Source organism: Streptopelia decaocto (genome assembly GCF_964273445.1).
Source record: "Streptopelia decaocto genome assembly, chromosome: 3".
Classification (NCBI taxonomy): domain Eukaryota; kingdom Metazoa; phylum Chordata; class Aves; order Columbiformes; family Columbidae; genus Streptopelia; species Streptopelia decaocto.
In genome coordinates this window covers 93645846-93660763 of record NC_138656.1, presented here as the reverse complement: position 1 = coordinate 93660763, position 14918 = coordinate 93645846, and positions in this window count along the sequence as shown.

The window sequence follows — 14918 nt, the reverse complement described above, 5'->3', positions numbered from 1 at the left end:
GTTGACCTCCATTGTACGTGCAGAAGTGATTAGTAAGCTGGATGGCAAAAGACTTCTAAGAAATGGTTTATTTAAAAATAAAAATTAATTATATTGTTTATGGAAACATTTTCATCCGTCACCTGTAGCATGGGTTTGTGTTAGAACAAATAAGGACTTAGCAAAACAAGTTGATTCAATGCGAATCACGCTAAAGCCATTTATTACAGAAACAAGCCTCCTTATATATGCAACTATATTCTAATCACGCGTCCACGCTCCAAGCATGGATTTGCTAAATGAGTATCGTGGGCTGTCTGTGTGCTGGAGTCTCACTGATGATACGTCCGATGATTCACGCCACGCCAGGACCCCGGTGATTGTGGAACGCCCCTCTTTCTCACAGTAGATTCTGTTCTCAGCTTCTCGAAGCGGCCTTGAGATTCCTTTGAGCCTGACTAATTCAGCAACAGATCTTTATCTATCAAAACCCCTCCACAGGTTTGAGACAAGTTTAAGTAAAATGCAGATAAACTAGAACCATGGCAAGCCATCCAACAGGGCAGAAATTTTTACAAGTCTTGATATGACGCACTGACTTTGAGAGAAAATGGAATCTTAAACCATATCATCTGTTGAGAAGTTGTTATTCTAATCCATGTGACAGCTCTAAAAATCATTAAAAAGAGGGTCAGTTTGTTAGCAATACTGTACTTGTTCCTTGATGGGGTAAGAAAACAAGCTAGTATTGCTTCCACATTAACAAAGTCCATCCTGAAGCATCTCCTTACTGATCTTGCTTTTCCCTAAAACTTGAAGTCGTAATTCAGATCCTCAAGCAAATTCACATTTCCTTAAATTTTGTGGGCATCTTTTAAAGTTGTGCTTATTATTCTTCAATCTTAACAAGTTCTTACTCTTCTTGAATGGAAAAAGATGAATGAAGTTTGACATTTCTCCATCTAGATGGCCAAGCACAAGTCAATCTAAATGTTCCTACATTAGTCAGGGCATTGACATTTAAATCCTTCTATCCTCTGTTGATTCAAATCCTTCTGTATCCTAAGTAGGCACTATGTCCTAATTCCAGGTTCGAGCTGGAAGTTTCCAAGCTCAGTTTCACAACATATTGCACATCGGTAGGAAATATTGGGAATACTTGTCATTCCGGTAGCTTTCAACATACATAAGGGTTCTCAAGAGCCCTCGCACCCAGTCAGACTTCTAATATATTTTCCAAATATGTCAAATTACAGGCTAAGCATTCACTTCATTTTTTCTTGAAGTTATACTAGGTTATTCCATCAGCTGAATGCTACATAACAGTCAAAAAACACAAAACAAAACAAAACAAAAAAAAACCCCCACCAAACCAAACCAAACCAAACCAAAACAAAAAATAAAAACCATACTAAACAAAAAAGTGGGCAAATGTTAAAAATTGTTAAAATAAGAATAGAGAACAAATCGAAGGATATATTATTTTGCACCTACAGTTTGAATACATTTCTGACCCCCATGTCAAAAAAGGTATATTCAATTTAGAAAAGCTACAAAGAAGGCCCATAAGAATGATCAAAATCTCTGAACGTTTCTGTTACATTTTTTCTTAGTTTATAAAAGTCTGCTGTTTTCTAATTCAGCAGTTTTTATCCGTCCTTCAATGTACTTTGAATAAAATTAGCTTGTATATAATTAACTTTCTCCAAGGTTATTTTATATAACTAGCTCTTCCTTAATGTCCTCACAATGTATAAAAATAGCATCACCATTTTTAGGTCATTTGTCACACGGAGGAACAATTTAAGCAGGTGCTTAATTTTAAGCATACAACTACTCTTTGGTGCACTGGAACCTTGATGACCTTCTTTACAGTTAAGTAATTAAGTCACATGAACTCCCTGTCTTTCAAGTGAAAGACAAGCCACAGAAACTGAGAGTTGAGATCTTTCAGATATCTCAGTACTTTGTGTGGAATGAAATATTGAACAAATATGAAGCAATTTGTATACCGTCTGTCTTACTAATATTAAATATTTATGTTTTATTTCACCCTTTCATAGCAATACTGGGTTTTGTCTGAGTCAGAACATTGTATGTGAATTAATCTGTTTCAACATCATCCTTTTTATGAGGTAGTCTTCCATATGAATATGTCGTTGCATATTCTAAATCATGGTTGCTGGTAAAACTTAGTTTAAATATCAACCAAGTGCAGATATTGTGCATGCAAGGCATATACCATATCTATATGGAAAAATGCAAGGTAAAGTGTTTATAAAATATGGTTTCTAGGGCACCCCACCATGTACTTTTATAATATAAGATTCTAAACTGGGGAAGGTGATTCTCATTCTTTTTTTTTTTTTCCCATTGGCTTCAGAAGTAGCCTGAACTAGCAAGCAAAGGTGTAGATGTCTTAAAAATAGATTATGAAGTCTATTCAAATTAATTTCATTTAACGCTCTCCAATTTGAAGTTGTTATGAAAATTTCACTGCATTAGATACTGTAGGAAAATATTGTCTATGCATTTCAGTTCACTTAGTAACTAAACAAATAAATAAAACAGAGTATATTAGTGATTAAATTTATTCTTAAAAAACGCTTACACAAACTGGAGTGAACTCATCTGCCAGCAGTATTTGTTTATGAAAACTTTCCATTGTTCTTTTTTTTTTCTACCTTCTTTTGAAGGTAGAAGGTCACTTCAATCTTTAGTATTTCATCTTCTCTTCCAAGATGACTTTCATGGTGTTACAGCATGTTGTCTTCCCTCGCCCCTGCGACCCCCCTGCCCTCCCATGGCTCCCACGCTCTGCCCCAGCAGGGCAGAGCTGGCTGGGAGGAGGGCGCAGAAGCCAGGACTCTCTTCTGCTCTGTTCATTATTGCTTCCTTTTGTGCTCACACCCGCTTCACCTTTGGTATGTTCTTTTAACTCTATTGCTTTTTCTGTTTCTCTCCAACCCCTGTTTGTCCAGAGTTACTGCTGTTTTGCAGAGTTTAGTAGTCCCTGATACAAATATGATTTTTCCAGCACAGCACTGGTGTGGCAAGAATGAACTGGGTTGTTAGTGTTAGTTTCTTGCTGTCTCTTTCACTTTAGTTTGTGTATTCCAGTCAGTGTTTTCCCTACTCTTTTTTCCTGTCTCTGTTGTTCTGTCAAATTCTTTTTCTGTCTCCCTGAGTCTCAATTTATCCATCTCTTCCCATTTTTCTGTTTGTGTACTTAATTACGCTCTTTTTCTTGTGCCCAGAGAGCTCTTTCATGGGTGGTATGTATTCATCAGAGTCTGAAAGACACTCAGCTTTAGTTCTCTTTCAGATGAAAGCTTGTATACCATCGTATTTATCTTTGTGGGCTTGTTTTCAAACTTCTGGTTCTCATTATTGAAAATATTTATAAACTGTGTAGTGTAGCATTTGACAATATTGATATATTTTGCTTAGAGTAAAGCGGGCTCTTCAAGACATGACTATTTGAATGTCAGGAAGATCAATAACAGAATTTATAAAATTAAAGCAAATTTCAGATTATTAAACCTCCCAAAGTGAGAAAATAGATTAAACAAACATTTGGTAGGCATAACAATTAGAAAGTAAAATACATGCACGGTTTAGATTTCCTCATCTAAATTCCATGGCTGGAAGTCCAAATAGAAATAATTAATTAGTGGGGTCCCTCAGTGGTCCATACTGAGACAAACAGTATTTAATACCTTCAGCGATGACATAGAGAGATTGAGTCCACCCTCAGCAAGTTTGCAGATGACACCAAGCTAAGTGGTGCAGTTGACACACCTGAGGGACAGGATGCCATTTGAAGGGACCTGGACAGGCTTGAGAAACAGGCCCATGCAAACCTCACGAGGTTCAACAAGGCAAAGTGTAAGGTCCTGCGCATGGGTTGAGGCAAACCCCGGTATCAATACAGGCTGGGGGATGAAGGGATTGAGAGCAGCCCTGCAGAGAAGGACTTGGGACAACTGGTGGATGAAAGATTGGACACGGTTGAAATTCAAATGCGCTATTTAGAGCTTCCACTCTTTTTCTATATTTATTCAGAAGATGAAACTGAGTGTTATGTGGCATAGTTATGAAAACTTGAGGTGCTGTTTTCCTGCAAGTCCAGCCAACAGCAGTACTTCGTGCCACTTTAAGAGCCAAGCCTTCCACTAAGATGCACATTATTAAAGCTAGGATGAGGACTTCATTTTCAGTGAATAATACGTATGATCATGAAGGATTTGGGGTTTACAATTTTTCATGTACTTATACAGATTTCTGTAGATTGGCTTATTATTTTAATCTTTTTAACTGAAGTCTGCCTGCTAGCATGCAAATACACTTCAGCTGGTGAGGTACTTACAGAAATTCACTTTGATAATTCACTGTCAGTTATTTGTGGAAGCTGGTGATAGAAACCTACTCTCCAGGGAAACTGAGAATTGTAATTAGTTTTGGCCAAATGTGCTATCTCCTATATAAACAGGGTGTCTTAAGAAAGATTATGGGATATGATCTTGTGTTCTTCATTATGCAGGAAGAATTCCTCATCATTGCTGAAAGGTTAAATGCCTTGGTGTGTCGTTATGAAAGCAATGTAAGCTGGTGACTACAGAACTGTCCTGGGAGATGCAAGTTCAAGTCCTAGCATGATTACTATCTTGCTTCTTAAACTTTAACAACTCACATCACCAGCATTTCCCTTTTTTCTTCTATATTTCAAGTTCCTTCAGGCTGAAAATTGATCTAAATTCTTTACATAGCCTGACAAAAATTCTCATTTTATGCTATGTCACACAAACGAATAATTACAATATTATTATTTTTGCATCACTATTTTGTTCTAATTTTCAGTCTTGTATATATGACCTCTAAAATCTAAATCTCATTTTTTACAATTTTGCTTTTGTTAAGTAGTCTACAAAATAACTTTTTTATTTAGCATGATTCATGGTGAAGAGGTACATGTAAATTTTTCTATTTCATTTCACATTGGTTTAATTGATTTTTTTTTTTTCAGTTCTTTACATTTTACAGTTCTATTTTAATTCATTATTTTAGACTAAAGGGGATTATGGCATATTTGTACATATGTGCATATTTTTCCTTGTTTAACTTGCTTCGCTTTATATCATCATTTACCAACAGATCTCCCTCTAAACCCATACAGCTCTTGACTCCTAATACTTTTTCACATTAGATCTCAAAATCATTTCTAATGTAATAGTTATATTTTATTCCTTTTCATCTATCTCTCCAAACATCATTACATATGCTGTACCCATTTCATTAAAAATAAATGAATAAATAAAAAAGCAGCTTGCAGTAAAGCCCAAAGGAATTAATATACTCAGCAAATATATTAAGACTTCCCATATGTTCTTATTCTTTAGTGTGATGAATTTTTTTGGAAATGATTACACAAGTCAATATCTTGGTAATGTGGAATCATAAAAGCATAGAATCAGTCAGGTTGGAAATGACCTCAGGATGTCTGTCATCTAAACTCTTCTTTACAGCAAGGCTGACAAAGAATTAAGACCAGGTTGTTCAGGGCTTTATCCAGTCAGGTATTGAAAATCTCCAAGAGTGCAGACTACATGACAACTCTGGGAAACTTGTTCTAGTGTTTAATCATGGTCATAATTGTCCATATGTTGGAATCTAATTTTTCAGTTTATGGTCATTTTGTTTCAACCTCCTGACATTCACAGCTGTGAAAAGCCTGTCTCCATCTCCTCGTCACCATATTTCACATAGGCACTGGGGGGCTGCTTAGATGACCTCAAAGCTGCTGCTTCTCCAGGCTAAAAACACCCGACTCTCTCAGCCTCTACCTGTAGGATAAGTGCTCCAACCCCTGACTATGCTGGATGGAGCAAGTCTGCTGGACTTGTGCACACTAATCAGTATCTCCTTTGGGGGTCCCCAACTAGACTGCATATCCCAGATGTCTTGTAATGAGGACTTAGTTTAGGGGAGTAGCTGTTTTCCTCAATCAACTGACCATACTTCAGTTGACACAGTCCAAGATGCTAATAGCTTTCGGTGCTGCCCGGGCACACTGCTGGCTCGTGTATAACCTGCTGTCCACTAAGACACCCAACTTCTTCTTGGTGGAGTTGCTAGTTATTTATTTATAGATCAAGCTTTCCATATTTTAACTTTTTTTAGGTGTGTTTTTTTGAGGTGGAATTAAAATGGGAGCTCCTTTTGGGAAGTGACTTTATTTGGGGATTGGAAGGCATCTTGAATGACATTGCGGAGTTATGTTTTTCTTCTCAGGTTAAATTTCCTGTCAACAATTTTTGCCTTCTGTAGAAACATTAGCTTTGATTTTTTCAGTTCTTTATGTAAAATCTTTCACACCTTCACATGCATTATAATTTCATTTAATCCACTTATTGTTTGGCAGTACTGGAAACATGTATTCTTCAATAACTTTCAGTTGGATTGGCATAATAAATTACAGACTGCGTCTTTAATATGAGTCAGAGTACTTGATTTTACTTATCTGGGTGTGTTAACTTCTGGTCTGTGAGGCTGAGCATCTCTAAACAAGCCTTTGGCAAGCTGTGAGAAGCTTGAAGTTGTGTGAAACAATTTGGTTATTTGATGTGTTCAGTGTTTGCATTTATTGTTAACAACTCTGTGCAACGATGTAACATTTACCCTAGACATTGATTTTAAGTGGAAGAAATTAATTATAAGACACTACTCAGAACTACCTTAATTCATAAGGATTGCTTGCTTAAAATAAAACCTGAGGCTGAATGCAATCTCATAAACGCTGGGGAGACACTAAGCTTTCATACTGTACAGGTTACATAATTGGAGTACAGTCTTGCTGTACAGGGTTGCTCAGGGTTGCTAAGGAAGGGAATAGGCACTACAAAATAATCCTGGCTGCTGATCAATTTTACCATTTCTATCAGGCAGAGAGAAGTGGTAGCACTGAGCAGCAGCTTTGTGTGTGTATGTGTGTGTGTGTGCGTGTATGTGTGCAAGAATGAGGGCTCAATGGGAAGTTAAGTTTGCTGTGACCTTTCATTCCCCCTTCTCAGCAAGTTTATGCCTAGGAAAAAATAACATCCCAATACTGCTTAACTATGGTCCCTTTGCAATAGGACTTAAAGACCTTTGGATTAAAAAAAAAAAAAAAAAAAAAAATTAAAATTGAACCTAGCTGTGTTTTGTTTAAAATTCACAAAGTACCATAGTACATCAAGTATGAAGGTGGTAAGGGCAAAGTGTCTCAAAAAGTGGGTGATTTGGGGAGTGAAGAGTGTTCATCATTGCAATCAAACAAACCCTCTAATGAGAGATCAGCCAGTGGGGTAAACCGGAATATCTTCTCTGAAATACAAAGCAGTGCTGGGTTTTATATTAGCTCATTATTTGGTGTTGTATAACTTTATACATTTTGCTTGGTGTAGGTCATCATGAGGATGCCCAATTAATAATAATCATAGTAATTTGTTAATCTGAGATGAATATACTGTATAGTTTTGTGGTGTATTTATAGAAGGCTATGCTATTTTTTATTTTTCATTTTGAAGAAATTTCAGGCACTTTATCAACAGTATATTGAATTTATGCATGTGTATATGCATTAATCGGTATAAAAAAAGTGTTTTATAAAATTTCATAAAGCACTTTTTTACATCCTATTTTTAAAAGGAAAAAGTAGATAATGTATAAATGTTTAAAAGCTGTTTAAAATTCTAGACCTTTTTTCTTTGAAATCTGAGTTTCCTATTCTGACTTTGTTGCGCACCAAATTCTGCAGTCTAGAAAGACCTGAGAAATGCAGTGAAGTTTCTTCTCCAGCCACTGCCTAAGTTGCTGGTACAATCTTGGTAATTGGAAAAGAATCTTGACCTTAGCTCAGATGGAAAATTAGATTAAAGCAGAACTTTGAGATCATCAAATGCCTCCACTGAAAATTAATATTATACATTGAAACTGTGTATATATGCAAAATATTGTGATTTTGGAAACTTTTGAGTACAATGACAGAATCTAGGCAAAGGTTGGGTTTTTGAAACATACTTAAGCACTTTGGTTCTCACTTCTACAAAGCCTTAGTGACAGATGCAAAATGTGACATAGGCAACAAAGGTGAGAGTTGTAATTGCAAGTGATAGTTCTCAAAGTCAGATGTCCAAATCCAGATTAATCACCCTCAGTGGCTTTTATGGTCATGACAAGGAAAGGAAACCCCCAGAGACCTTAATACAACCACATCCAAGGTATGTCTTCCAGCATGTGCACTTAATTTTCCTGCATCCCTCAAATTTCCAAATAATGTTTTTTACAATTACCCTGCTTCCTCGTTTGAGAATATTATTTATAAATACAAGGTTGACTGAAACTGTTGACAGAATGGTGAAAGAGAAAGACAGATGAAAATGTTGAAAAATAAGTCTAAGCTGATCAGCATGTGGATGGTGCCCAAGCAACCAAAACCAGAACAATAACAACAGATAACAAACCGGTACAGCAGCAGAGACTGAAAAATGTGTTGCCACTTTTTCAGTAAGCCCCATAAGAGTGGTTCTTGTTCAAAAAAAACCAAGATCTTGAAGTGCTTACTTGACCATTTGGACTTTGTGATTTGTGAGAGAAACGGTGGAAACTGATGTAAGGCCCATTCAGTGCCAAAGAGTAAATAGAATGATTACTGTTCATTCTTCATCCTTTAAGCCAATCATGCAAATTAGGAGATTTTGTCTTTTTCGGTACTTGAAGTTGAATGCACAAGAGATGATAGCTGACAGTACGAAATTGCAGCAACTAGTAGTCACAGGGAATGTTTTGAGTTCCTATGACAACTGCGGACAGTCTTGAGGCTGCAGAAGGATAGCTTCCTAAATGCATGCTACTTAAAATGATCAGAGAGGATATTTTCCTTTTATTCTTGAATTTTCATTCAGAATTAGTTACTTGCTTAGTATCAAGTGGAATACTAATAACATACAGTACCATGTCAAAGGATGTGGTTACAGCTTGTGAATAAAGTAAAACTTATATTCCACAAAAGTAATTAATAAAATTACCATAAGGAGAAAAGTTCTGCATGTTTATTCATTTATTTTAACTTTCTTTGCCTTTAGCAACCATATATTATAAATAGTTCACTGTACAGAGCATGGGCCAGGCTGATAAATTTCATGGGTTTGTCATGGGGAAAATATTAAATTTCATGCCTTGTCTCTGATTAATATGAAAAGTATATTAATACTATGCAGACAATTTATATAATTTAAACAGAATTTCAAAGGCATACTTAGATGAGAAACAGAATAAAATAAGAATTTGCATAGGAAAAGAATAGCAATACAATGTTGAGACATCTTGGAACTTCTCTATGGTAAAAGAGAAACTCATATTATACTGGGATTCTCCCTGTTATATGTACATACTGAACAGAAAGGGCATTAAATCTTCACTTGCTCTCTGTGTGTTTTATCTCCCTAAATACCTAAATGTTTGACATCTAAGCTAATCATCCCAGGTTCCTTGTACAGATAGCAAACAGAAAAAGGCATTTCCTGAAGGTGATTCACCTCTGCTGACTCAGACTCAAATTTTAAGATAAAGTGCCCTCTGAATTTTTCTGGAAGAATCTATTCCAATAAGTTCAATCTGACATTTTTTTATGGGCCTGTGGGATGAGTGATGATCTACTCTGTAGATATATTTTTTTGTACAGACCTTTAGAAAGTCTTTAATAAGGCAGTAATAAACTACAAGGACAAACCTTAGGAAATCTGCCTTTTCTAGTCTTGGGAACAGAGAATTAGTGTTTTTCTGTGTCTAGATAGCTTCAAATTTGTAAGTGACTGAGGACATAAACCATGCTATAAACACCATGGAAGAACTTTATATTTTCTGTTACAAAGATTTCTGAAAAGATCTCAATGTGGCAAAAACATAATTCCATATTACTGAAAAATATAGCACAGTATTTCCTAAACTATTACAATGCCCATGTTTCACACATAATTTCTCTGTAATGATTTCTCATTGTCCTTGTTGGAATTCATCATATCACAATAGCTTTTACCTTTTTAGTCACTTTGAAGTCATAAAAGTTCCAGCATGTATTTTATTTCTGTTTCTTTCTACTGTATCTTTGTGATATTGAGTATTTTCGTCTCTTGCGTTTAGCATTACTGTTCTCAGGGTACTATCATACTCAGTCTCATCAGATGAAGCAATAATCATATCATCAGCAATTATATCTTCCCTGGAAGTATCACCAAGTGCCTCATAACTCTCTTTCTACAATATTTCACTGACACATTTAATCTCAAATATTAATCTAGAAAACTGGTAATGTCCTCCTGGAGAGTTAGAGGTACCTAAAAAGAGACATACCTGTCTAATTTCAATGCCAGGCCCTATCTTTCTTATCTAATATTGTAACAAGTTGCTCAATTGCTAATTGATGTTGCAAATCTTCTGATGTCAGTACTGAGTGGTGGTAATAAGCATGGTGCTATTTAACGTTCTGGTGTTAAACATACTTACTGAGTCTTTTTTTGTTCGCTTTTTTCTGCTCCAGTCAAAGTGCCGATGCAGTTGCTTGTGATATCAACATCTTCTGTTCTTTACTGGCCAAGGACCAAATTTTGGCTCTTTCAGTCACTTGAATCATGCTTTATTCCATAACTGGTGGATTTTACTTTACTATTGATTATAGTGAAACAACTTGTACAACTTAACAGAAAATGTCTTACTGCAACCACATATAGCTAATACAACATTTCTTTCTATGTAAATATGCTTGAATTCTCCAGTTTCTTTAAACATATCGTGATAAATTACAACAATATCCTCTCTGAATGTTAAATTTATCATTAAATATCTCTCACCCATATGTTCAATGTGTTATAGATGGTCATTCAGTTATGAAAAATTGCTATTTACATTTACTTTTCTGGTTGTCACTTCCAGCTTCACCACTTCTTTTGATTAAGTAGGCTACACCCTCTGCTTCTGTAAATGGATGAAATATCACTGTGTGATTTACCTTGTAAACAATCAGCTTATGTGGTTTCAGAATCTGCTTTTTTCTGAGCATGGTAAACTGTTGTGCTATTCTGAATGCTGGCTTCCATTCCAAATCCGTTAAAAGAATAACAGGGATCTGAGTTCAGACATACATGTATTTTCTTTCAGCCCTCCTGGTTGACCAGGCCTACTCAGGACACAGAATCAACTGTAATTCTGCAATGGTAGAGAGACCCCATAGAGCTCAATACTGTAACCATCTGCATTCCTCTCTTTATTAAGAATTTAACCTTTGCTTTCCTTCACCTCCTTGTTACCATGAGGCCTTTCCAACATTATTGCACATGCAATGAATCTTCTAAAATCAGTAAATTCTGTACTCCTGTTTGCATACAGTTAAGATTACTTATCTATCACATACTTCCAAATAGATGAGATATACTAGTACCTCTTCATAAATGTGCTAGGCAACATTTTATTAAGAATAGAAGTAACTGAGAAGAAACATTTTAAAATATAATTTGATCTTTTAATCCCAGCATGAAAATAACACTTGATAACAACAAGGGATTCTCCCTTTGGGCCTTAATTAGAATGAAAAAAATACTTAAAATCTTAAACTTTGAAAATATACATTGGACCTTGTATGACTTTCTTACTGAAGGTAACAAACAGCAAGCAACTTTAACATATTTGGTAAAACAGAGTTTCTTTTGTTCCTAAACTGTTTTATAAATCATTATAACACTTGCCTGACAGGTGTTAAATTCAGAGAATCCTAGAATTTTTTTTGGTTGAAAAAGACCTTTAAGATCATCAAGTCCAACCATTTACCTAGCACCATCAAGTCCACCTCTAAACCATCTCTCTAAGAACCTCATCTACACAAACAAGCACCTCTCTCTTGTGGCACTCTTTGGACAGTACGCAGAACAGTTACAACCCTAGAAGAGAGATACGCTGTCTTTCCGGAAAAACTGAGCAGCATTAGTAGATGACCTTCTGCAACAATTCTGTGGGAGGCAGTATTACAACACCAGTCTCATACATCTACTAATGAAAATGGTGCTTATGACTTTAAGTTGATGTCTAGTACATAAAATTAGATGCTAAATGCAAAGAAGGTTTATGCAACAGGGAGTTTTTACATAGCTGATGAGGAGATAAAGCTGAAAATAGAACACTGTGACAAAACATTTTGTGACAAAATATTTCATGACAAAAATGGAAAAAGATTGAACCTCCAAGAGCAGAACTCTTAGGGAACAGATTTTATTTGTTCAAGGACCAACTAACAGCTCCTATCTGTTCTAGGCTGTTTTTGTTGTAGCAGTTTTTTGTTAAGTTCAGGATCATTGAAGACAAGACAAAAGTCCATTGCTATGATGAAGGAGTGATACCGTCTAAAACAAAGGCAGTATCTTTTGAAAGTGCTCTCAAATTATCCGTAGTTTCCTTCAGCCCAGTTCTGCTAAGGAGAGCAACTTTAGACAATCCTTTTATTTCTGGCATGGAGCTCTCCTGTGTTTATTCTCAAATACAGAAGTTTTGGAAACTATCGATGTCAGCAATCAGTTCCGGGTTAGTAATATTGCCCTGGCTGGCCTGTGTAGAGATGATTGCTTTGAAGATGCATGGGAAACCTTGGATCTGCTGAGATAGTGTTGACTTGGGAAGCCTTTCACCTTTAGCTTTGCTGCTTCTTTTCCATGGAAAGGTCTGTGGCTTGTCAGTTATTCAAAAAGTCTTTGAAAACTTTCTACAAAAGAAAGTTTCCGAAGAGCATCTTTCTCTGTTAAAACAAACAGAGACAGAAACTGGAGTTTGCATAAAAAGAAGCTAACTACAGTTACACTTTAGTTGTGGGGTGTCTGAGACTACAAGGGTTGGTTGTCTCTGGGCTGTAGGGGAAAATGCTAGGAAGGTTCACAAGAAAAATGTGAGTATAGATCATTTGAATGAGTTTCTACTAAAGTGAGGCAATTTATAGATTTGTAAGTAATTTGTGCAATAGATTTCTTTTTTTTTTAAAAAAAAAAAAAAAAGAGAACTTGCTCTTCCCATAGTCTGTAATGCATAGATAGTTATGAGGCAAGAGGGATATCACAGTCATTTAACAAGCACTCCATGAATCCTCTTTCCGTTACTTGGCTACTGTCATCCGAGGTGGAAAAAGCTGTGTCTATGTGCTTTATGTGTCTGGCTGAGTATAAGCTTAATATTTGCTCTCAGTGTAACAAAACGTGAACAATCCAATAACATTTTTGCTTTTGTGTCTGCTACTACTTGTTCTTATTCATATGATGCTTATGATGTGTGGTTTGCCACAGAGAGCATTATAGAATTATTCCAGAGGTATGACATTTCTGTTCCCACATATGGGACCAATGGACACCTTTCTGTACAGGTTTCACAGAATTTCCAAATGTAGTACTCAGATTTTCAGACAATACAAGCACCTATGCAGGGTTCCAGCATGTGCTGCTAGACTGCTGTGCTTGCAGACACCTATGACCAGCCCCAGACATTGTCAATGTTTAGATAAGAGCTCAATACTGTAAATTCTAGAGCACATGCAGAATGGAAATACCTAAGCTGTTGAAAGTGACAGTGCCAAAAAAAAAAAAAACCACAAAAAAAACCAACAACAAACAAACAAACTGACAAAGAAAAAATCTAAACCACCACGGAAAGCTCCAAATATGACAACAACATGTGAGATTGGCTGTATCTTCATCTAAAAGCAAGCCAAGAAATGGAAAGAGGATTCATGGAATGCTTGTTAAATGTGACTGTGATACATGGATATTTGTGTGAAATAGTATAACAAAGAAGATGGACACCAGGATCCCATCTTCAATAGAGAGACTGTACCTGTAAAAGCTCAGTCTTCCCAAAATAGCACATCTAAATGAAGAGGACAAACATAACAGTGACCTGTATTCTGAGAACCGACATCTGCTGCATGCTCAGAGCAGACATTCATTCACTGTTTCAGAGGTGGTAACAATGACAGCACAGAAGAGATGGTTGCACCTTTGAAGTACCATGGAAACCAGCTGGAGGGCATATTTAGAGATAAACTGCACATGATGAGAGAGGCAAAGTTACCATGTTGATAGATGACACAGAATATAATATAGAACCGAAGATAAAAATGGAAGCAGCCAGATCAAGAGGAACAAGTTGTTTAAATTATTTTGAAGCAAACAGCTTTACAGATGAAAAGAGCCACCAGAGAGGCACTGTGTGAACTTATGGCTTCCTTAACCCACAAAGTGAATGTTAAACAGGTAGACTTAAGTCTTGTGCTTTCTTTGCAGTCTCAGTATCTCTCAAGGACATTACCCCAACAAGACCATTACCAGTCTAATTTAATACTCAGTGTCAAGCAAATGCTGGTAACAAGCTTACAGTTTTCATATGACTTGGTATGAAATTAATCGCATTTAAAATAAACCCTGCTTCTTTTTTGCTGAATATAAAGAGAACTGTGGTTTTATCAGAGGCAGATATGTACCATGTTGGTCCCTGAATTTAAGTGGCTGATGGAGGAGGTAAAAATGTTTGGGTGAGGCTTACATCAGTCTAAAATTTTCAAAGCATGCAGTAGCAGGTAACAGTTTTAAAGAAGATCTAGGTACATTCTTGGTTTTGTTTGTTTGTTTTTTTGGTCTTGTTTTGGTTTGTTCATTTGTTTGTTTGTATGTTTTAGTCCTAAATATCTAGTAGAGATGAAAGGTTTGAAATATATATGAACTATTCATAAAAGAAAACATGTCCAAATCCAACTTCCTTCTGTTAACAGAAGTTCAGGGGTAAGAATCATGTGAGTGCCCAGGAATTATGATAAACATTATTTTATTACCTGGATTATATCAGGTGAAAGGAACCTTGACAGATGAGCTTAATGC